General features: G+C 33.4%; 1 protein-coding gene across 12 annotated transcripts in view; it reads left to right on the top strand.

The window, feature by feature from the left end:
• The window catches only part of LOC116850228 (guanine nucleotide-releasing factor 2), a 366,959-nt gene that overhangs the window by 394 nt on the left and 339,964 nt on the right, over positions 1-26,601 (top strand). For 4 of the 12 annotated variants that reach the window (XM_032828251.1, XM_032828250.1, XM_032828252.1 and 1 more), the window contains exon 1: positions 23,602-25,469. The exons of 1 other annotated variant lie outside the window; for it this stretch is intronic. The gene's annotated coding sequence lies outside the window, so the exon portion shown is untranslated. Of the gene's footprint in view, positions 1-23,596; positions 25,470-26,601 lie in introns of those variants that run through there. 7 more of the 12 variants (XM_032828260.1, XM_032828253.1, XM_032828254.1 and 4 more) reach the window with 5 other exon arrangements.

Genomic DNA, 26,601 nt, shown 5'->3' with positions numbered 1-26,601 from the left:
CCGCGACTCGTCCGGATATCTTGGCCGATCGGCCGATTAATCGGCGAGCGTCGCCGTCGGTGGCGACGCTACCGGATGCGAAACGTCAAAAGCATATGTGTCAAAAACACGCGAGGCATCTCGAGTGCACCCGCTGGAGACGCGCGATACCGTGCGATACGAGGCGCGATATCTGCGGCCGTATTTTTTATTCGCACCACTTAGCACCCGCGGAAACCGCGTCTATGTGTAACGTGATAGTCTTCGGGGGAAGGTAGCTTCTTATCTGCTATCTTGCGGAGTCTCCCGGCGGAATTTGCATCGACTCGATCGCTAGTCGATTCAGAGTTCAACGACCCTCTTTGGTCCTGGAGATTTCGTGTTCCTTAGTCACAGCTTTCATCCGGGTATTCAGCTGAAGCATCGGAGGATACTCGGATAGGAATGTATTGACTGTTCCGGTCAATCAAGTCGACGCGGGCGATTGGACATCGTTTTCCGTATCATGCAGAGAGAGAGAGAGAGAGAGAGAGAGAGAGAGAGAGAGAGAGAGAGAGAGAGAGGGAGAGGGAGTGAGAGAAGAGAAATTTGGTTAGGAACAGTTAGCAATTTAACGAGCCTCGAATAATCAACGATCAATCGGGTGTCAGTGATTAACAATTTCCGGTCTAAAGCGCATTTTGATTCAGTCGCGATTCGCCTGAATCTCGATACTTCTTCGAAGGATATGAGACAATGGTTTTTACGTGAACAAATAAATCTCACTTTTCGCAAGAAAGTGTTCTGTTATTCCGAGGGGTGGTGCGATTGGACTGTTTTCGGAAGCTGGCAAGAGCGCGCCACCCTTTATTTACTGAGCGCGCGAAAAGCGCAGCGACGTCACGAAGGAAAGAGTTGATTCTCGCTCAAATAAAAGTTTAGCCAATGACTACGTTTAGCAAAGAAAGCTGTTCCGCAACTGTTATAAAATTCGTGAGTCTGATTCAGTTTACTTTTATTTTTGGCTAAATCTAAGAGCATGTACCAATCAGATTCACGAATTTTACAACTGTTGCAAAAGTAGCTTTCTTTGCTGAACACAGTCAATGCCAGACGTGAACCAACGATTTCGATATACAGGATGTTTCTTAATCACTTCGCTGGCAGGCGCACAATATTGTGCGCTTTTATCTCGGAAAGAACTCTCCTTATTTCTTCATAAAAAATATGTTATTAAAGTGAAAAGTCACTAATTTCACATTCATGTTTCAAATTTTATGTCAAAATTAATTAATTTTCAACTCCCAATATACGCTGATTTCTGTTTAATATGTCCGTTAATTTAGTTTTCTTAGATTTCCTTCTACATTTCTACGTCCTTCTACATTGATTTGAAAATTAAGATTATGCTTTGTTAACAAACAATAGTATGAAAGCATAATCTTATATATATAGTCCTTAAATTAATGTAGAAGAAAGAAATCTAATAAAACAAATTAAACTCAGGTATGTATTGAACAGAAAACAGCGCATTGAGGGTTAAAAATTAATTAATTTTGACATAAAATTTGTATTTTTTGACGTCGAAAATTTGAAATTAGTGACTTTTTAATTTTAGTAATGCATTTTTGGTGAAGAAATAAGGAGAATTCTTTCGGAGATAAAAGCGTACAATAGTGCGTGCCTGTCAGTCGTGGGACGAACACTTTGCGCGCTTGCCAGCAAAGTGGTTAAGTACCGTCTAATATCTTAGTAGTTAATTTTTAGTCATTTTAGGAAGAAAAATACATATGAACGTACGATTCCAAAGACCTTTAAGAGATACAAAGTGTGAAAAATATTGTAGGGGAAAGTAGCCAAAAGCGACATAGGTCTCCTAAAGCGACATACCTTTATATCTCATATATTAAATGTTGTTATCGAAACTAATATAAACGTAATTTGTTTTATCAATTAAGTCATGAAAAATTCATACTTGGTATATTTCTTGTTCTTTTATATGCTAAATTAGCAAATATCGAGTTTTTGAAATTCGCAAGTTTTATTTCTATGATTTTTATTGATAACTTACGTAGACTAAACAGCGATAATTATCTTTTTGTTCAATATTAAGTTCTACATGCATCTGGCTTTTGTAAAAATATTTTTTGAATATTTTTATTTTCGTCATTTTTTTACTGTATAATTTGAAAAATTTTATGAGAATGTGTCTTAAAGTGACATGCGATAGGTGCGATACTCTGTGACTAATATAACCTGATTCTAACTTCCCATTATGACGTGACATTTCTTTAATTTTGTTTAGTTTAAAAATATAACATATGTAAAATATGTGAGAAATGAAGAAGATGGAAATGCCAAAGATATGTTTTTATTTAATTATATTTCCCTTTTGAACATTATATTTTGAATAAATGGATATTATTTAACCGTTAATGAACTATTATTAAATATTATTATATATGCAGCATGTTATATAACTTCCAATAAGTATGTCGCTTTTGGCACCTATTTTCTTTGCATCTATTTTTGTGCATTTTACAAAAATATTTTTTGTTTTAAATCTAGAAACAATTTTAGTAAAAATATATTATCTGATAGGGAGTATTTCCAATTACATGTACATATATTTACATTTATATTTCGAGCTTTACATTAAGACATAACCTTCAAAAACAAAGTGGTATGTCGCTTTTGGTCTTTACTCTATAAAGTAAATAAAATATCAAAAGAAATTGACGAAAAATCTTTTATTAGTGTCGTATTACAACTGAAGAACACGTACTTAGTTGCAAATAAAAAATTAAATTTAGAATAAATTGCGCGTGCCACATTTACAAATCAGACGCATTAAAATATTGAAAATATCTCCTTAACTAATGTCTTTATCGAAATTGATCAAAAATACTTTTTTGCAAGTAAAAAAATATCACAACTAAAGATTAAACCGTTCTAAAGAATTTCGTGCTAATTTTGAGAAATAATTCTCGCGAAAATGTATTGGATTAAACAAGAGCGACTTGGCAGCGACTTATAAATGGCCTGTGCCCGGCAACGTCGGCCTTAACCTTCTTTTACATCGTCACTTTCTTCTTTCTCGCGTTTTTCGGAGGAAAAATTCACTGGCGGTAACAACAAGAGCGAAAAAAGCGAATGTCAATAAACTTGTGAACACGTCAAGGCGGACCCCGTGCCGTGATTCGAACAGCTGGCTGTGTCACGAGATTTCTGTCTGGCAGTTCGCACCCTCCGAACAAAGACCTACCCTACCGTACAGCTACTCTGGACGAGGACAACCGTATTTTCGTGGTGATTGCGATCTCTCTCTCTCTCTCTCCCCTCCTTCCTTCCTCCCTTTTCTCTACTGACGTCCCTTTTTCTCGAATGCGCTCAAACACGTCTCTTCCGTCTCGCATGTTTCTTCTTTTGTTATTATCCATTCTTTCTTTGCACGACGACAACGGCAACGTTCCGACGTTCTGGTGCATTCTCGATATCGTTTCTCTAACGCCGAGATATTTTCGTTATCAATATGATATGAGACTTGGTTAGTTGAAATTCTTGGAATGTTAATAAATCGAAATATTTCGACGCCACATGAAAAGATAAGACATTATTGATTATATAGTAACTGTGTCATATCACCTTTTTTAGTAACTGAATGTGATTTTTAAATGTTAATTTGTCACATACATAATGTTCGCTTTTATTTAGATAAAAATATATATAGCCATTCAGATTAAGCGATTGCATTATCTCATCTTTACATGGAGAAAACTATTACTGGTTGTTATATCCACATATTCTATAATTAGGGAAAACATTTATATGATTTCAAGTGAAATAGACAAGGTATTAAATGTTACTGTTATTACGTGCCCATCTATACAGTTCTTAGTTCTTGTGTAATGTTCAGTTAGTACATCCTCGTATACATAGTTACCTTAACTGAAGGAATATTGCTGTCTCTTTGTTGTGGTCCGCAGAACAAATACTATGGTTGAGAGATCCGTAGAGTTTGATTGCACCATACAGCACTGAGAGTACTGCTCAAACACATATAGAGATAGGCAGTAAAGAAAGTTAGTGTACCACTTCCAGAGTACTATGGAAGTAGCTACAACCATCTTGTATGCATGGACGAAAACTAACGTTAATATCTTGTTATGACAATCATATTTAGGCAAATAATATCCTTAATATTCCTTCCCTTAGTGTATCTATATAATAATATTTTATCTTCATTTTCGCGCGAGTGCCCGCGTCTTACAAGGGAACGATCGGAAGTGTTTCTCATTTTGATGGGCTTGGAACATGTTGTATAACAGTAAAGAAATATTAGACCTATATTGTTTTATATATGTTTACCTCAATGTTTATAGATTGAGATCACTCTTAAAAAATAAGAGCTTTTTAGATTTTAGCGAATATCTTCGAAAGTATGAGATATTTAAAAAAATGATGTATAGGCAAATTTTATGGCATTTGTCATTCTTTATAATGGGTATATTTAGATCTTTATAATGGTATATTTAGATCTTTTAAAGATGAAGAATTTTTAATTTATTCCTACAGAAAAAATTACTACGTAAGCTTTATAAATTAATATATAACAGAAAGTTCCTTGAAACAATTCGTATTACAACGCGTATATCACAATATTTATAACAGGTACAATAACTTTGTTCGATTTCTATTTTATAAATTTATAAAACTCCTATAGTAATATTTTCTTTTTTGTAATATTCAGTAATATTCTTAGTGAAACTTGCTATGACAATATAAAAATTTACAAAGATATTCTGTTGAACATACACGCGCGCGTATACACACACATATGTATTTTATGCTTATTCTTTATTTTTAATATATTATAGAAAAAATTATTAAACTACTTTGTTCACAAAAATAATAAAAACATATATGAAATTGGAATTAATAATGGTAATAAATTATGGTAGATTGTCAGTCTGTTCTTCAATTATCGGTTATATTTTAACTTTTTTACCTATTTCTGTGAATTGTCATTCTTGAAACACAATATTATCTAAATAGTATATCTAGATCAAACACTTTATTAATTTATCTTTATATCTGGATAATTTTGAAGTTATTTAAGCGTAGCACTGCAAATATAATATATAAATATAATAATCTCTCTGCATTACATACAAAAGTATTATTTAAATTATAAGTGCGTGCGCGATGTTTACAATATAATACTTCGTGTTTGTCCAGATATCGCACAACTAGAGATCAAACTTTTAAGTGCATTCAGTATTACTTTTTATAACAATATAAAATATACCTAATTATTGAAAATAAAATGTCTTTATTTTGGGAGAAATTAAACATGTTTTATGTTATAAGTAGGAGAGCTTAATATTTTTGGAATGCGATATCATACACATGAATTCAAAAGTTTAATCTCTGCTAGTTTCAACAAACGTGACGTATTATCGTAAACATCGTGCACTCGTATTCATAGTTTAGATTTACTGCCGGCTATGTTGACAGTTCAAGCTTACAGATCGTTTCATTCTTGCTTCTTGCTTTGTTTCCTTCCTTTTTTCAGTTTTTCGATATATCATCCGTGCATGTAGCGTTGAAGGGGAATTACAAATATCGGAAGAACATTCATCTTTTTCATATCGAACTCTCGTCGTGCACGGAATCTCCGTTTCTCCGTTAGAGTTCGGGTGAATGTCGGATCTGTTTACAGTCCCTGTCGATTTGATTTTGATAATACGTCGTGTAACAGGTGCTGCTTATCAGAGCTGATACGTTCGACCTCGAAGGGACACGTGACGAACGCAGATACTTAAGTAAAGGCAGTTTGATCAATTCATCGAATAACTAGTAACAACTGACCGACTACCCCACACATCATCTGCTTCGCGCGTAATTGCGTTTAATTCGAGTTGATTCGTTGGCGGCTACAATCGTAGCGTGAGCGTTGCTGCGGTTGTTGCCTTTTAAAAGTATAGACTTGCCTTGTCTGTAGTTCCCGAGCGAATTATTTCGCTAAATTCGATCGACACCCGAGCAAATTTCAGAAACTTGATATTGGCAGCTTCTTGATATTTTAATTGACGTTAAAATGTACACGAAGCAGGTTTCATTGCATTCAGATATATTTTTCGAGATGGATGGATATCTTCTCTGTTCTGAAACGTGCTCTATATTTTCGATATCAGTTTCACTCGAGTTTTTGTTTGGATGAAACACTGAGATATGAATACAGTCTTCCTTTACTTAAGAGTGTATTGCTCATATCTTAGAAGTAATGAAAAATTTTGAAAAAATTGGAGATTAACCTAATCTAATCTAAAAATGATCATAATTTGACATTGATTCAGAGTCTGGATAAAAAATTATTCCACCACTTTGAAGTGTAAGCCTACAAACATACAATGATATATTAAATGATATTTGAGTGATGTCTCTGATGTCAATAATGTCAATAATACGTTATTTGACGCTACATGAGAATATTTTAAACTGTACTATTATGCGAAATAATATTACTATCTTTAATAAAGGAGAAGATAATTAAAAAATAATGATAAAAACCTCAATTTTATGTATATACAGAGTGGCTTTATATGTAAAGTGTTACAAGCTAATAACTCTAAACATATTTGTCTTATCAAAAAGTTGTTCATGAGAAAGTTTCATATATTCGAGGGGCCTTTCTAATTACGTAAATAAAAATCCACTTCCGTCCTCCCTTGAAGAGGGGCGGGAGGTAACTTTAAAGTTTCAAATGGGATACTATACAAATGGGACCCTATACAATGTTACATATTTCGATTCTACGGGAAAAAGCGAGTAAACTTTGTCTGAAACATTCCTTTGGAAAATGCTCCTATCAAAAGTTATAAATATTTAAACTTTATTGTAGAGTGCATTGAAATTAATGATAAATTAAATAAAACTCATAGTTTTTCTGTTTTGTTTTATTTTATTCAATATTTGAACTATTAACCATTAACATCTAAACACTTATTAATTCTTTTTACAAAACTTTGCCTAACTCTAAACAACATTTCTGGGGTCACCTTAGTGCAAGCTGTACGTATTTTTCGTTTTAAGTCTTCTTTCGTCGTAAATGGTTGAGATGTGACTTTCTCTTTGATATACCCCCAAAAAATAATCCAAAGGTGTAAGATCAATGAAATGGCTAAAAGTTTAAATGTTTATAACTTTTGATTGGAGCATTTTCCAAAGAAATATTTCAGACAAAGTTTACTCACTTTTTCCCGTAAAATCCAAATATGTAACATTGTATAGGGAGTCCCATTTGAAACTTTAAAGTTACTCCCCGCCCCTCTTCAAGGGGGGATGGAAGTAGATTTTTGTTTAAGTAGTTAGAAAGGCCCCTCGAATATATGAAACTTTCTTATGAATAACTTTTTGATAGGACAAATATGTTTAGAGTTATTAGCTTGTAACACTTTATATGGGCTACCCTACATATAATATATATAATATGTATATGCTCATAAGGGATGTAATCTTTTCAAATTCATTACTAAAGTTGCTGCCAAATTTACACTGCTTTTTTGCTGCAAAAACGTACACCTGTTTATCCAGGTCCATCATTTGATGATGACAGCATCAACTTTTTCCTGAGAACGTAATTTAAAAAAAAAATAAAAATGTTATTCACAAAATAAGTGTTAAAAACTATAGGAAAAACACGTTATCCGAACAAACATTATAATATTAGAGTGTCTGGTGGAGTCATTTTGAGTCCTCTAAAATCTTTTCGTTGCAATTTGTGTTTCGAGATTTATAGAAAACAATCTCTTGCGACTTTTAATTATTTTTAAAGTAGAAGAACTGAAAGAGTAACAGAAGAGATCGATGATATTGTGATAAATTATTTTACAATTTACCTTAGATGTTTAAAAAGAATTTTACTCTATTTAATTATCAGTGTTATAATGATGGTATTTGTTATAATTATTATTTGAGATTATAGTTTTTAACTCTGATTAATTTTATATATTTTGTTTATATTTTATTCTATGTTTATTCACCAGTATTCTTGTACACGGAAAAAAATATTATAGTAAAAATTATAACAAAATTTTTATAATTTTGGACCGTACATAATTATATCTTATTTTTTATTGAAAAATAGTCTACTTTTAACATCCTCTTTTACTATTGCCATAGTAATTTGTGCTATACAATTTCAGATGAGCCCTTAAAAAAAAACGTTATTCAAAACATTCAAAAAGAAAAATAGTACAATAAAGAAATATAATTTTAACATAATTTGTATTACAGTATTTTCTCAGTGTATTAGTTATAGATGGCAAATAAATAATAATTATGATACATTTTATTGTAGAAAATTATAGGTTTGGAAAATTATGAAAGTTGTTGTAATTTACTTAAAGAATATAAAATATTTATATTTTACTTATTTTATTTTAATTATATATTCTTAGAATATTCAGAAGTAATTATTGATATGGATAATTAAAAAGTGTTTTTTATTATCCATATCAATTGTGTTAAAATATTAACTTTTAAACTGCCGGGAAAGCCACTTTTGTGGCTCTGCACAAATCTCAAAATTCTGCGCCATGTGTATGTTACTTATATAGAAAAATTTTTTAGAAAAAAACCACTTTTTTAATGAAAAAATGTCACAGTCTAAAGGTTAAAATTGGGGGAAGTGAAAATGACTCTCTCTCTCTTTCAGACATTTAAAAGAGGTTATCCAGATATTACGGCGTTTAAGACTAGGGAAAATGTCGAGTAAAACCTCGTTACAGCATTCATCAATTTTTGGCACTTTTGCTCGAATTTGATCAAATATTAAGGTGCATGGGAATTTACTAATTATTTATTAATTATTTATCAATAATTATTTAATTATTTTTCGTTTCTTTTTAAATTCTCATATACCCTAATATTTGATAATATTCGTGCAAGGATGCTGGAAACAGATAAAATGCTGATTACTTCCCCTCTTACAAACATGCAATTTTAAAGTAAGATGCGAGATATTATATGGTATTTCAATGTAGGCACACAGAATCAATAATAAATCCACCGTATCGTCACGATGGAGTTCCCCCCCTCTCTTTCTCTTTTACTCTCTCTCTCTCTCTCTCTCTCTCTCTCTCTCTCTTTCTCTATTTAGCCCTTCTGAAAGGCAAACTCATTAAATTTCCGTCTAAGAGAGAGTTAGAGATAGTTGCATTGAAGTAATTCTATGGTGGCGAGTGCTGTGTTGAGCGGGAAACGTACGGTTGCAATGCCATTGAATGCTCTGTAATACTCGTTGTCGCAGTTCGAATAATCTTACTGAAAGACAGAGAGTGGGCGGAGGGGAGGGGCCCGGGGCAAAGAGAAAGAGGGACAGAGCAAGGCGACGAGGAACCGGAAGATGGAAGCACGAGATCGGGATCTGCTCGAATCCGCTTCATCTCGTAGGATCCCTTCGTTTCTGTTTCGCCGCTATTGTGCCCATTAGTGCCTTTGTGCGCTACGACGACTGTTTTACCCGTCTTCCGCCTTATCCCCGAGACGACCACTCTTCGTTACTTTGCGACTGCAGAAAGCTCCCGCTAATATCCGTCGCTAAAAGCCCCGCATATTCTTTTTCGCGCGCGTACGCTCGCGCGAGGTAGAGGAGTCCGTTCCCGAAAAATTCACGCGAGCTGTCCCGAGATAATGGATACTATCTCGCATGAGATAACGAGTCGTTTGTACGGGCGAGCGCGATGGAAATATCTTTCCGCCAGTACGATGAAAACGACTCGCGCGTGAGATATTGTTTCACGAGATAAACATAAAAGAGTGTATGATTCGCGTTGTATGCCGTCAACGGAGTAGTGCGATTTATGAAATTGTATATCGCGATACGATCTTTTTTAAAAATCACAATGAATGCGATATATCGCATCATAATTTTATATCGCAAGTATAATTTTGAATCATTATGTTTAAAAAAATAAATAAATCTACTCTCTCTTCGTATTGCATCAAACTATTCTTTGAAATGTCCATTATAAGAAAGTACATATAAATGCTGTAGTGACGTATTCAATCGACCACCTTTTGTTGCATTAAACATTTTTGATGACTCGTAAACAGCGATAACTGACCAAACAAAAAGTCTAACTGCTGTACCACAGAAATTTTCTAGTAAGATTTGGAATGTTTCCAGAAAAAGAGAATATCTTTGCAAAACGAAAAATTATATCGTTTTTCTATTATATACCAAATCGAGTTTGCTACAGATATAGTATAAAAAAGATTGTACAGAATATTCTACTATACGAAATTTATTAACGCTTTAAGTCACGAATTTTACTGCACAATCTTTTCCTTTGTTCAATCGATATCGGGGTTTTTGGAGTTTTTGGGGTCGCTAATTACGAATATGAAGTAAATTTTTGAAAATTTAAGATGGCGGATTCAATATGGTGGACGACAATTTTAAAACTTCCTCGATTTCCGTGAAAATTACATGGAAAAAAAAGATTTAGTTGAATTAATCAAATATCTGGTCGAATATGAACGATCCAGAAATTCCGATTGAAGTAACTCGAATTCTGTTTAAGTTAACAAGATTTTTGGTAGACTAACCAAACATGTCTGGTTAGTCTGCCAAAAATCAGACATGTTTGGTTAGTCTGCCAAAAATCTTGTTAACTTAAACAGAATTCGTGTTACGTCAATCGAAATTTTTGGATCGTTCATATTTGACCAGATATTTGGTTAATTTAACCAAATCTTTTTTTTCCGTGTAGTATCCGAGGATTTATGGCGTCGCTGATCACAAATTCAAAATTACTTTTTTGAAATTCAAGTTATTGACAGACTCAACTTCACTCATTTACGGAAAGAAATATAATTTATCCCGATTTTTGGTATTTTAGTTCGCCATCTTGAATTTTGAAATTTTAGAGGTTGCGTCATTATCTACAACTTAAAAAGCATCAACTAAGCCTTTTTTTCTATAGGTTTACTTTGCAATATTTTTGGCAAATGAATTTAAAAAAAATATTATTTTCTTATATTAATTTGTTTATGAGTAATTAATTTTGCAAAACTTAATGTTCTATGTAGATGATTCTGTTAGAGGAAAATTTAAGCTTCACAATGAACCCACATTTACCGCCTCAAAGTCTCTAAATTAATTTAAATTCGTAAAAACTGCTCTAAAAAAGGTATATCATATATCCGAGATATTATATGCTCTAAAAAAGGTATATCATATATGATACACTATGACTTAAAGGGTTAAACAATTATAATAATTAGTATAATACTTCTTAAAACATAATTATTAAATTAAGTTAAAGAAAAGAATAGAAAAGAAAATTGAAACTGAATATGAAAACATACATATATAAAAATGTTGTACATATATAAAAACATAAACATGTTTTATATATATCTTTCTTGCCGTAAATAAAAATTTCTATATGCACGTCTATAATAACTTTAAATTTATTTTCTTAGTTTTATATCATATTTTACAAAATTTTTACAAATAAATAATGAGAAATGAGTGTCGAACAGAGTAATTAAACTGTGTGTGTGTGTGTGTGTGTGTAATGTTAAAAGCTTTTAATAATATGAACTACGTTTCCGATCATCAGAACCAACTGTGTACTTATAGTATTTAAATCATGTGTGACAGAAATAAAAATAATTTTTGTTTTACTATTTCTATATACAGGGTATCCCAGAACAACTAATTAAAGAAGATTGGCGGATAGTCACTCGCGATAATATATTAACGTTATCTAATTAATAACAAAAAATCTTTCTCTCTCAAAATTATTAGAGAAAAAGTAAAGAACTTTTTTGTTCAGTTTATCTAATGCAGGGCTCGGCACATTTTGCCCATTTCGGCACATTTTGCCTATTTCGGCCGATTCTCGGAAGCTACGCCTTTTATCTTCCCTTTGCCGCGCAGCGGGCCTCGCAAGTGACGGTCGTGCCTTTAAACTTGGAGCCGCGACTGGCCGCGGTCGTCACTTGCGCGTGATTATTCATAAATTTTCTTTAATTAATATCTCGATAATCATTGTGGATATCATAAGACGGTATAGAACTTTTGTGTTCACCTCAATCTGTACTATACTTCCACAAGAGCTTCGAAGGTTGTTCTATATCATCTTGTGTAAGCATTTAATGAATGCTGATACTTTCTTGCACTGAGAGAAAAATGTATGATATTTGGAACTATAATGGCATAGTAAAAATATTATAGTTAGGAATATAATTTTTATAGTAAATGTTACCATAATATTTGTAATATTTACAATATAAGTATAGTATAACTGACCCGTGTAAAATTTTTACCAAGAATTATAATTATTTGAAATAAAAAATATGGTAAGGTGGCAAACATTGAATGGTAAGAGAAATTAACTATTTTATATAGTCAATACAATTGGAATATTTGGCAAATATAGGTACATGTAACTATATTCCCAAAAGGTGCTTTACCATATATATAGAGTAATAAGATGGTGACTATAAATCTGTGTTCATTCTACTATATCTTCATGTTTAGATGAACTATAAATATATGTTTGAGGCCAAAACGAACTATAAAATATAGTAAGATTATAGTTATTCCAACTATTTTTTTCTCTCAGTGTAGCTCTCGAGAATCAGCCGAAATGGGCAACTAATTCCGAGCTCTGCGATACACAATTGGACCTTTATCGCAAAACCGCGCTTACGATTTAAACTTGCACCTGCAATTCAAAACCATATATCACTTAAAATCATATTTGTACACTGAGAGAAAAAAATAGTTGGAATAACTATAATCTCACTATATTTTATAGTTCGTTTTGGCCTCAAACATATATTTATAGTTCATCTAAACATGAAGATATAATAGAATGAACACAGATTTATAGTCACCATCTTATTACTCTATATATATGGTAAAGCACCTTTTGGGAATATAGTTACATGTACCTATATTTGCCAAATATTCCAATTGTATTGACTATATAAAATAGTTAATTTCTCTTACCATTCAATATTTGTCACCTTACCATATTTTTTATTTCAAATAATTATAATTCTTGGTAAAAATTTTACACGGGTCAGTTATACTATACTTATATTGTAAATATTACAAATATTATGGTAACATTTACTAAAAATTATATTCCTAACTATAATATTTTTACTATGCCATTATAGTTCCAAATATCATACATTTTTCTCTCAGTGTAGAGGACGGACTGCTCGAGTTACAACGCAGCCCAGTAATACCAGTAATATAGTAGTAATGGTATAGCAGCGCGCGCATGTCGACGCGAGGCGATTGGAAGACAACGCACCACTGCCTATACTTATATAGGGTGTACGGTAACTGATCGAGTAACCGCCGTGTACGGGTAGAACGGGTCAAAATAACCATAAAAGTTATATACCATTTTGAAATTTTCTTAATATTTATTCCGTAATTAATTAAAATGTATAAACGAATGAGCTTACGAGAAGCAGTCGGACAGGCTCTGTGTGTAAAAGAAATGCCTTACCTCTTAGCAACAATGAGTAAACAGCTGATTTCGAGGCGGAGTAACGTATACGTATCGTTTTTTACTTCGCCTCGAAATCAGCTGTTTACTCATTGTTGCTAAGAGGTAAGCCATTTCTTTTACACACAGAGCCTGTCCGACCGCTTCTCGTGAGCTCATTCGTTTATATATTTTAATTAATTACGAGATAAATATTGAGAAAATTTCAAAATGGTATATAACTTTTATGGTTATTTTGACCTGTTCTACCTATATACGGCGGTTGCTCAATCACTTACCGCACTGAGAGAAGAATTTAGTAAATATTATCAAAATTTGGTTACTATTACTAAATGGTAGACGTAAATATAGCGGGCCAAAGCTATGGCAATACTTATTAATTAATTTAGTTCTGTAAGATAAATTATTTATTTGACAGAAGTAAAATTTATTTGCTTCCAGAATATATTTGGTAAATAAAACTTATTGAATAGTTGAGCAAAATAAGCGATTTTGTAGTAGTTACAAAATTTTTGGTAGGTTCAACCAACCATCTGTAATAATAGATATAGAAACGATGTAATAGCTGCAAATGAATGAATTTTTCGTTGTGCTGCAACAAAACATACTTATACTGGTAACAAAATAGAACTCTATACCTACTGAATTTTTTTATTACATGGGATATAACAATTTCATAACAATTATCAAATATCTGCTCATAACTGTAATATATTTCATATTAAATATTTAACATTAAGTAACTATTACTAAATTATTTAATTGATGTTACTGTGAATGCAATTACGTCATACTCCCGATCTATTAAATATTTGGTAATTATTATCATATTTAGTATTAGTTACTAAGGATTCAATGAATTTCTGTAACTAAATGCAGTTTGTTATAGTTACCAGTCTTTTCTCTCAGTGCGGACACCCTGCTACGTTCCTACATTTTGCCGGACCGCATCGAGGTAAGATATAGGAGCACAGTGGTACAAGTATAGGCAGTGGTGCATTGTCTTTCAATCGCCACGCGCGATATCTGTGCGCTATATTATTGGGCTGCGCTGTGACTCAAGCGGTCCTTTACCATTCAGTACACGCTTTTCCTTAATTTTTCGTAATTAATTTCTCGGTTATTATTACGAATATCGTAGATTGTTCTGAGACACCCTGTATATGCACGTTGTTTATGTTCGATATCATTGGACGATATCAAAGCGTACTCCATCGTGAATGATTAATCGCGTGTGTGCCGCCTATTAGAGCGCTCCGGTGGACGCAATTCTGAATAGTCTCCGACCACCGTTAACTTGCGAGCATTCGCTGAGAATCTACAAAAGCGAGAGATTTGCATGGATGGCTAGAGCACCTAACGAGCCTTTCAATTGGAACACGAATATCGATTGTCATTATGACGGAATAACTCTTTGGCGCACCAAGTATCGACCTTCTTGTAGAAATGTTCTCTCACTTTCTTATTCAGATGTTTACAGATTAATGGCCGTTACCGTGTATATCCTGCTCCACTTTGTGGAGCCTCTCTGTTTCAATTATAGTACATGTAAAGAAATGTTTTCAAATATTACAATGATATCTGCGGAGCCGCAATTAGCGTGGCACGGCGCGGAGCGTGCGCCTCTCGATGAACATTATTACGATAATTATTGCGCTCTATAAATTTTCATTAGTATGCCGCGATATCAAAAGAACACGAGGAGGAGCGCTCTCGAAGTCGAACGGAAATGTTCGCTCGCCCTTCCGCTTTCTTATACAACAAACGATGGACCGCGCTCGAATATTATCATTATCGACCAGCACGCGATTGTACAAACCGGTACCTTAATTGCGTGACATTCGTAAAAACAATATGACTGCATTTCAAGGAGAAAGATTGCCTTGTAACTAGGTTTCACGATCGCCATGCTAATTAAATAACATGTATGCTAATCGCTTCTAGTTTGCTAGAGGCTTCGGCGGTCTCACACACACTATCCGCGCTTTCTCTTCCTTCTTGTATATTTATTTATCAGGATTATCTTGTATATTTATTCTCCAGGAAGCTCGAGATATGTGCGAAATATCTTTACACACAACCACTCATATTCCGATATTTATCGCGATAAACTCTGTAATAACACGTACAAGTACAACAAGTACTCACAAATATATCATAAATATATCTACAAATATATCTACTGCTGAGAAGAGCGATTACTCAGCTTACATTCTTTTTTCCAAGTAATGATTATCTCCATCTATCAACAAATATAATATTCCCTTGAGAATAAAGTCTTAAGATACACTCATTTGGGAAAGATTCACACGTTATGATGTAAGAGAAAAAAAAATTCTCTTTATAAGAATGTTATAAAACTTTATTGAAGAAGAGAAGTTGGACCGACTTCACGTAGTAAACAAATTGAGTGTAGTAAACAAGAGAAAGTGTTTGTTTTAATTTAATATTAAAATGCTAAATTTACTAGATTCAGAATTTATAAAATATTTAAAATATTCGAAAAATATACAGATTTAGTTTAATGCAATATGTATTTTCTGTATATGTAGATCAGAGCTCGGAATTAGTTGCCCATTTCGGCCGATTCTCAGGAGCTACGTCTTTTATCTTCCCCTTGCCGCGAGCGGGCCATGAAAGTAACGGTCGAGCCTCTAAGTTTGAAGCCGCGACTGGCCGCGACCGTCACTTTCATGGTCCGCTCGCGGCAAGGGGAAGATAGAAAGCGCAGCTCCCGAGAATCGGCAACTAATTCCGAGCTCTGATGTAGATTATAACGAAAGAGTTAATTCTTATTACGCTGAAAGCGACTGGGTGGAAAAAATTAAGTCTTAGTGTTACCCAGATTTTGTAGTGCCAATTGCAATCGAGTCAACTTGAAAATCAGTATAGAAAATCAGATTGAAAATCAGTCAGATGAATTATCTGACGCAGGAATTTTTTAGAAAGTTTAATCAACGCTAAGAAGTCAATAAAACTAAAATATATTCATATATAGCTGTTCTCTCAAGTATAAAAACTATAAAAACGTTATTTTAACTACGTAACACATAATAATTATACTTCTAGTTTAGGTAAATCAATGGATTGATAGGATAATTAAATTCGTTTTATGGTCGTCCTATTAAATTCAATTGTGAACTTGTAATTTACAGAAACAAGACATTAAAAGAACACGGAAATTTTGCCGAAAAAAATCAGGACAGTTAGTTCGCCATATACAATTCTAGAATTGAGTTCGTTTAACTAAACTCGAATTGTTTCGACTAATTTTCTTTTTGTAGAATCGATTTAAGAAAAGGAAGTTATTAGTTTATCCTGTGTATTTGTTTGTTTGTACGTTCCCTTATAACTCGAGAAGAGATATTATTATACTCGTTAGAGATATTGAGATAGAATTTGTAACTTCTTCAATATGTTACCTGCATAATTTCTAGATTAGTGTCGTTGCCCAAGTTTGTCCAAATGATCTGGAAATTGGGTAATTCTATTGCTTTCTCGAAAGTCCGAAAATATCTAGAGATACAAGACGAAATCTTTATTTTATAACTGGCTTCAAAAACAAACTTTTAATAAATAATTAAAAAGTATGAAATAAAAAATTTGAGAAAAATAAACCGTCTTTGTGAAAACCTCAAAAGACTTAAGAAATATATAAAACAATCTTGAATCAATATTCCTGTGTGTATCTAAAAACTTGGCCCAATATTCTAACGATATCAGAAGTTGGCGCCAGAAAACAAATTAGATAGACAACAATTAGATAGACAACTAACAATGTATAACTATAGGGAGATAAATAATAAAAAAAAAGATATGATATTATTGACTCCATCAGTCAGGCTTTTCACACCGACTTCTAATATTTGTAGAATATTAGAATAGAATTCTATGTAGGAATATTGATACTAAATTCTCTCATATTTTTAGAACTTTTGAAATGTTTGAAGATGTTATATTTTTTTTTCTTTCTTTTTTTTATTTAGCACGTTGTAAAATGTGTGTTCACTTTTTTATAAATGTTCCATTTTCGCGCGCGGTATCACGTATCGAGCGATTTTTGTCCTAAAAATAATCCCTTCAAAGAGAAGGGTTGCTTCGTTCATTCTTGCGAAGCGACCGGCTTTCCGATACTTCGATTTCATACCGAGAGAACGATTACTTCGCAATATTTTCGCGGCACATGTCATTTGGCGTCCTTTATTGGATTCGATTTGTCCGCTTAGAGACCGCAATCATGCGCGGCCCCTTCCGTTCCTCTCGCGGACCTGCCAATATCTATGCAAATCCGAGTGTTACAGGCCTCGTGTCAACCGGTCGATGATGCAGAGCTCGTACCAGAAACACGTATTCGGCCGCGCCGACGGTGCATCGCGGATAACGTTAACTCACGATTCATGAATATGCAATTGTTTCCGCCGAAGCGCGACGCGCTACGCGACGCGCGCCCTGCAAAAACGTGCGCACGTGTGAAACCGGTCTGCGCACGTGTTACCGACCATCCACGCAAAAACTTCGATGGCACCAGCGCCGATTTTTCGTCTCCATTTCGTTCTACATATTTCAATATTTTATCGGTTTTTGGGACGCTCGCTCAGAGAAGAGAAGTTGGACACGCGAGATGTCTCCGTTAACGACCCGAAAAAAATAGCGACCCGGCAAAAATAGCGTTTCGTTTTGCGGTTAACTGTCGTATTGACATTTCGGATTTTATGTGCGTTTTATGTAGTCGATAAAGATGATGTAGGTCTTATTGCAAATATACCTGTTCTCTATTTTTCGCATGCGAACGAAGTCGAGATAATATATATTGATGTTTTAGGCCTATATTAATAGTCGTTAATTGAAATTATTCTCAGGTTTTACTTTATAGTCGTTACTTAATACTTGTCTTAAACAAGGTTCTTAAATTTTAATTGAGTATTAGATCTAAGTTTTGCTAGACGATTCATATGATATACATGATGTCTTGTAACTGATGGTATAATCGGGAAGGGAGTGATTTTATCTGAAAAAATAAATCGAAAACGTAGAATAAAGTTTTTTCACATGAGGTTTTGTTTTCGACAAAATTGTCTTTAAAAATAAATCGAAAACGTAGAATAAAGTTTTTTCACATGAGGTTTTGTTTTCGACAAAATTGTCTTTAAAAATTCTCTGGGTACATGTGCACTTAACTAGTATTGATGCATTCTTATTAGTTGCAAAAATGCAGTGTAGAAATTGGGCAAGAACTTAATAGAGTTTTATTCAGTGGTTGAAGTAGTTTACTGTACAATATGTGAATCGATTCTTTCCAAAACATAATATCAGTAATGTTAATTCAGTTTTGTAATGTGCACGTATTATGAGGTTTATCGTGAATAAATTTAAAACATATATTGTTATAAAAGAGCTTCATACGGTGTTAACAATGAGTGAACGTATAGAGAAGCATAGAACAAGGAAAGGGAAATTGGGCAAAATACGACATTTGACAATATTTAAGTTCTGTGACAGAGACAGTAACCAAAGTTAGAAATGAAAGTGAGCAAAAAATAAATGGAATATGTTAATGGGGTATGTTAGTAATACAGAATTTTGTTATGATAAGAAAACATTAGACTATTCTGATAGTAATGATGCCAATGAAAATTGTTACAATAACTCAGATTCAGAAGCTGATAAAATAGTATAACTACAAAAATTCGTAAAAAATATATATCATTTGATGATTGTGAACGATGTGACATAAAAAGCGAAAAATATGAGAATATATATTATGTATAAAAAATTTCTTGCGCTGTAACTCTTATTAGCATCAAAATTTTTTTAAAATTAGAGAGCATAAAATAAAATACTACTAGAGCAAATATGTTCATTTTATGAGCAGCAGACTAAATTATTAATTGATTGTATAATTCTCTGTTCATTTTCTGTTTTGTTTTCACTCAATGAATATATTCAGATTTTGTCCATTTTTCGTGCGCAATAATTGCAGGAAAAGTGTTGTATCTTGATTGGAATTCCAAGCAGTTTTCAATTATTAGACAAAAATTATCATAACTGCTTAGTAACTGCTCGAAAACTGCATTTAATTTTTACTAGAGGAGTCTTACTTCTAAATTTTACTTGAGATAGATTTCAGATAACGATTATTAATAGAATTAGATCTGAGTTTTTAACTGAATCATATGATAGATACGACTATATTTGTGATTACAATACAACTGAAAAAGAAAACTTGCACCTAACACTATATTCAAATCTGAACATTTCATTTAAGACAAGTTGCTAATAATATCTATCAAGTTTCTTCTTCAGATGCCTTCTCTGTTAACAAACGTTGACTTAATGAACTTTTGACGGTCTTGTGTAAGATGGAATATTCTGCCATGCTTGAATTCTCCATTTATGGATCGACTAAAATAAACTAAGTCTCTGAGTTGAGTGATTTTTGTTACCATTAACTACAATTAAGTCAAAATGATCAAGTCATAAATTAATCTGGTCAGTAATTTGGAGAAATTTCACTAAAAAAATTTAGTCAAAAATAAAAGGTTAATAGGACTAAAATGTAGTTATATGCTCTTCCAACTATGAAAAAGCTTGATTTAATTGCATGATATGAATAATTCTACCTGAGTGGAAGATTAAGTGAATCAGTCAGTAAGTACATTGAACTAATGACTTTAATAATGAGACATTTGCGAGATTAGTTTAATTAAAAAATAAATTATTACAACAGTTTCCTTAAGATTGCCGAATAAGTTACAATGTACAAAAATCGAATATTCGCTTTAGCGAACATCGATAGATTACTGGCTACTTTGCTCACCCGCAGATAAAATCTCGTAGCGGCGAGATATAATAAACGGAGAGACTTCAGTGCTTAAAACTTTATATGATATGCAATCGTTTTTGTATTGTCTGGGACTTGACTGTATAGAGCCATCTTTTTTGAAGTTTTCTGATTGCTGATATCTCAGTGTTATTTATTATGATTTTTTTATTGTTAAGTTGAAAATTTTGTTAATTTTTTGGATAATGAATTGGAGATAGACTGTTTAAATCAACGATCTATCCAGCTACACATCATCTAAAGGAAATATTCAATGAAATATTATATTATTCTCTTCGATAATGTATGTAGCTTATTTAACTCGTGAGGAAAGTTGAGTTAAACCTTTTACTCGTTGCTACAATTGACAACTCATTTGGTTACCGTTATTTTGCCGGATAGCCAAATCAATATCATGATTAATCGATTCTATTGAAGGCCTCGTTTAACACAAAGATTACAAGAACATCAAAACATTATATCGAAAGAATTAAGGCAATTAGTTCACCACATACAATCTAGAAATTGAGTTCATTTAACTCGATTTTAGTTATTCCGGTCTTTTTTTATAACATATGTTGCGTTTACCATACATCTCATCTGCCATCATCAAAAGTAGTTCATATTTCCTATTACCGCATTATACAGAGTGTCTGAATTAATGACACACTTGTTGTGTGCAAGTAGAGTTCATCAAACTGGACACAAAATTCCTTCACCATTTCGCAAACAACCACGTAAAAGAGTGCGACCAAGCGTCCGTAAATATTTCGCCCCTTTTCAAAAACTAAATATATTCGAAGTTTCTACGACGTCTACGCATAACAAATAGCTAGTATGGCTGTTTGCTCGCAATCTTTTGGATCGTTTGTCTCTTGACTACGAGATATCGAGATTTTATATTTTTAATCTACTTGTCCTAAGTATATCATTTACTGGAATATTCAAAGTATTACAAAATAGAAAAAGGCGAAAGTTGGCCGAGCTCTTTGAGTTATTAATTAAAGAAGATTAGTGAATGATCACGCGCGATATGGTAGATCAGTTGAGATGGCGACGTCTGCCATCGTGTACTCGTACAGTGAGCAAAATTTTTATAGATCATGCTTATTTTTTAATAAAACATTATATATTTTTACAATATAAATTAATGGTGACGACAAAATGTTTATGAAACAGTAAAAAATAATTTTATATCAGAAAAGCGTAAAATAAACATTTTATTTTCCCAAAAATTAAACAAAATTAATTTTGTTACGAAATAAAGTGCGAAATTGCTATAATTCCATTATCATATTTTGCAATTATTTATATTAATATTAACATATTGATAAACAAATAATGAGTTTAATATTTAGTGCTGCCACCATTGTTATTTATAACTTGAAAAATTTTGTTCTCCATAATGTTAACTAATTTTTCTAATATTGAAGTATCAATTATCTTCCAAGCACTTCTTATTGCGTTTTCTAGCTCTCTAACAGTGCTATATTGTTTAGAATTGCCGTAAACGTTTCTAGCTAATATTCTCCATAGATTTTCTATAGGATTTAAATCCGGGGAACGCGATAACCATTTCATAAGTGGTATTTTTTTTGTTAAAACTATTTAATGTTGCACTATGTACAGATGCGTTATCTTGTTGAAACATAAAATTTTCTATATTTACTTCATCAAGATAAGAGATTAAAACATTCTCCAACATTTCTATATATTTCTTCGTATTTATACTGGTTGTAATTTTGCAAATTGGTGTCTTAGAATTATAATTAAAAGCTGCTCACATCATCAGAGTTCCATCGCCGAAATTTCTACTCATGGCAATACTTTTTTCTTGTCCCAAATGATGCCAATAATATTTGAAACCATCAAGTCCGTCTAAATTAAACTTCTTTTTATCTGAAAAAATAACATTTTTCCATTCTTTGCACCAAGGTTTTTCGCGAACTGCAGTCTTTCTATTTTATGCTGTTTAGTGAGAGGTGGCTTTATCAATTTTTTGGCCCAATTAAATTGTGTGTCAGCTTTTAAAATCTATTGCACACGTCTCTTAGTAACAGGTAAATTTAAAATAGATTGTATTTGGTTTGCAGTTGCGATGTTAGGTGAAGCTGTTTGAAAAATTAATGAACGATCACGGCGCGTTAATTTTTACTTTCAGCCTTTGAAGTGATTTTTGCCATAGACATCTTCTACTTTTGTAAAATTATTAATAAGATAATGAGATCTATTAATTTTTGTCGCAATTGCCTTATTCGATAAGCCAGGATCTTTGTAAGTCTTTATTTTTATTTTTTTTCTTCATTCAACATTTTTCTTCTTGGCATGCTATGAGAAACGTGATCGAAATAATATTATTATAAATAAATTTTATGTTGTAGCTAAATGAATATAATAATTTACTTGCCGATTATCCTAGTCGATGCTTTCACTATTGGATAAGAACTAGTACTGAAATGGAACTATTGAAATTTCGTATTGCACAGTAACCTAACTGTAAATAGAGAACAAAATTCAAAAACGTTGCATGTTTACATACAACATGTTTACATTACACATAGCTCCGTTAAGCCACTGCCTTAGTAGAAATCTATGCAGATGCTATTTTATTTACTAAACACCTAATCAGTTACTGTCTAGTATTATTGTCTATGTATTTCATAGTTATATCGAAACTGTGCAAAAACTGGAAAGGAACTGAACATAGTTTTATTAAGTTTTATATCGCATACACATGTGCATGATAAAAATTATATTGTATAGAGACGATCTTAAAGCTATATAAAGAATAAGTGAACGCGTAGCAAAACATAGAGCAAGAAAGAGGAAGTTGGAGGAAATCTGGAATTTAATAAAACAACACGCTATAGCAGAAGTGCCAAGTAAGGTTAGAGTTGAAAGTGAGCAAACGACAAATGGGCTATATATTAATGATATAGAATTGCATTGCGACAAAACATTAGACTATCTTAGAAAACATCTTAGATTTCCTGTACAATTGTGGACATAAAGATTGTCCGACTTTTTGTTGGCAACGTAACCTAAAAATTATCCAATGAGAGAAATTATCCAATGGTACCTAAGAAATACGTTTCTTATATTCGGTTATATTCTGAAACTTATTACAAAAAATTAGACTTATTACAAAAAAATAAACTTATTACAAAAATCAGACATTCTTTATGTCTACGACTGTACTGACTTTTATTAAAAATTAAAATTGTACAATAAGCAAGCATGCACACAATATCCATTATTAATAGCACAAAATTGTCCATTTTATGAGCAATAAACTTGCTTATTAATCGACTGAATAGTTTTTTTGTCCAGTTATTGCTCAGTTCTTGGTTCAGATATTGCGCATTTTTTATGCACAGTAACTGCAGACAAAGCATTACATCTTGATTGGAATCCCAACAGTTTTATTCGTCAGTTACTGGGCAAACGTTAATATAACTGTTCAGTAACTGCTTACAAACTGCGTGAAATTTCTATCAGGATGTATTTAAGACTTATTACTAAACTAAGACGAGCTTTTACTTTGTATATATAACAAAAAATAAATATGGATCTACAGAAATTTCGTATTAGGTCGTACTGTATTAGATCAAACTGAACAAAAACCTGTATCATTAATAGTCCTCTATCATTTTGCAAATAACCATATAGATTTTCAGTTAATAATTGAAGAAAATTGCCGTACTGTTCGCGATAATACACCAATTTTCTTCGCGTTAATGCACCAATCTAGTAGAGGAATATTATGTTCAGTTTTATGAGTTCTACTTGTACACAATGGGTGTATCACTAATTGTCAGATACACTCTATACATTCCCTAGATATAATGTTTTCTTCTTTCTGCTGGTATCTAAAACTCCTTTTTTCAGATTGTTTTTCTTTTTTTAAGATATACTCTCGACAATATGGCTTTTAAATTCCTGTAACGAATCGAGTCCTCACTCGACTTAACTCCGAGTCTGCTTTCTCATCAGTTTGCATCAGTTTGTTGAGCGAACAGCCTCGGGTGTAGGATATACTCGTAACCCGCGTCAAATAGTCCGATCGATTTTCTGTAAAGTGTTCAGCGCATTAATCCTCGATGTGCTGAGAATATCGGTTCGGTAGTCATCGCTAACTTTCGCGAGGATTCGCTAATAAATTGCGCCTCTATCGTTGCGCGCTCTTTCTCGTTCTTTGCCTCCCTCTCGCTTACACGCCGCCTCGAAATAAAGAACGGAGCGCAAGAGCCGGCCTCTCTGTACGAGCTCTTTTGTCCCTCTCCTCCGTTAACCCTCTCACCATCGTGTCCCCCTCCCCCACGTGTCTTTTACTCGCCGTCCGTTCCTCACTCTCTCTCTCTCTCTCTTTCTCTGTCCGTCGCCCTCCCTCTCTCTGACCCGTTAAAATAGACAAGGCTTCTTTCCCGGCCAAAGTCACAGATATTACCGGCCAATCTCTCGCCAACGGCCGGCCCGCGGGAACGACAGTTCACCTCCGATCCGCGGCGAAGTTGGTTCCGACGTCGCGACGACGACGCGGACTTGTTCGTAACTGGATCCGACTGGTCCGTATTTACGCTGGCCGACTGTGACCGCGAACGTAAACGACACGAATTCCACCGGGACGAGTACTCGTTTCGGATACTTCGAGGCGGGCTCGTCGCGCCAGTGAATTTCTGCCCCTTTTTCTCCCGCCCGTCCGAGACGCGACCCGAGAACGCGCCGAGATTTCGACTGATTCTGCGGGAAGCAGAGTGAACATTTCGTATGCGATTTCGTGATTGGGAATCGTCGATTTGTCGGTGTTACGCTCGTCTCGAGCGTACTTTTCTCCTCTGAAATACTCTGTCGGTGGTGCGTGATTTTTAAATATCGGCCAGACACATCGATGTGTCGTCGACAATCGGTGACGATCGATGACGATCGGTGACGATCGGTGACGATCGGTGATCGTCATCGTGGTGACGAACGTAAGGAGACGAAGACCAATTGTTTCCACATAGTCTATCGACGACGTTAAAAATATGGGTGATGCGCACAGTATAACGTCAATGCGGATGTGATATGATGCTTCGAAGCGGGCGCATATCGGCGTGGCCGCGAATAAAAACCGTGCGAAGACACCGTGCGTCTCGCGCCTGTTAACGGTAACGTGTAAAGGGCATCGAAATGTCAATTCGTTACTCGCTGTTGCGTACGGTGATTGCGTGCAGATTAAGTAGGTGTTCGTCACACGTCGTCGCACGGCTTCGAGCTGTTGGAAAAGCGACGTGCACCTCTAGGGATGTGCGATTTTGCAATATATATCGCAAACACTGCGCTTTTTTCTCCGAACGCAATGCGACACGCAATTCGACCTTTATCGCGAAATCGCGTCTGCGATTCAAAGTCGCGCCTGTAATTCAAAATCACTTGTTTTAGTTCCGTAAATAGAGTATCTGTGTAAATAGCGCGCGACAATCTAAGATATTTTATACTATCTAATCCAAACATCGTATCTAATCTATCAAGCATCCTATCTAATACATTTAGAGACATAATAGGATTATGCCATAACAGCCTTAAAATGTTAAGTCGAATTATTTCTTTTTATATGTGACTTTTATATATATTTTTTATATATGTTTCAAAAGATTACCAAAGTTTGCTAAACTTAATATTGATTGTCATTAATATTTTTATAAAAAAGGTAATAAACAAAGTAGTCTTATTATTTTATGAGAAAAGTGTTATCAATAAATAATTATAATTAATTAGACACACAATAACACATCTTTATATATCGCAAGTTCTAATAAGTCACTTTTAAAAACGTTTGAAAAGTAATGATTTGAAAATAAACAAGTTTTGCAAAAAATATTTCCCATTTTGCCCCGTGTAGAAAATATAATAAAGTTAAGTGATGTTTTCAAGATAACGTCATTTAATTTCATTGTTTTTGTTTTTAATTAATCTTTCAAAGTAAAATTTATGTTTTCTTAAAGTGGACATTTCAAAGAATATTTTGATGCATACACTGAAAAAAAAGAATGTTTGAAAATTAACATGTATCTATTAGATAAGTATTATTAACATGTTTATTTAAATCAAACATGTTTATTTATCAAAATTCTCTTCATTTAAACCGAGTATTGTTTATTTAAACCGAGTAAACAATATTCGGCTTAAATAAAGAGGATTTTAAATTTAAATAAATTTGTTAATGGTACCCACCTAATAAACATTTGTTAATTTTTAGATATTTTTTCTCAGTATATGAAGAGAGAGAGAGAGAGAGAG

This window comes from Odontomachus brunneus, unplaced genomic scaffold (assembly GCF_010583005.1).
Source record: "Odontomachus brunneus isolate Ranch 3 - 2012 unplaced genomic scaffold, Obru_v1 Obru_scaffold_138, whole genome shotgun sequence".
Lineage (NCBI taxonomy): Eukaryota > Metazoa > Arthropoda > Insecta > Hymenoptera > Formicidae > Odontomachus > Odontomachus brunneus.
The sequence above is the reverse complement of the archived record's forward strand: the minus strand, read 5'-3'. Positions and strand labels throughout refer to the sequence as shown.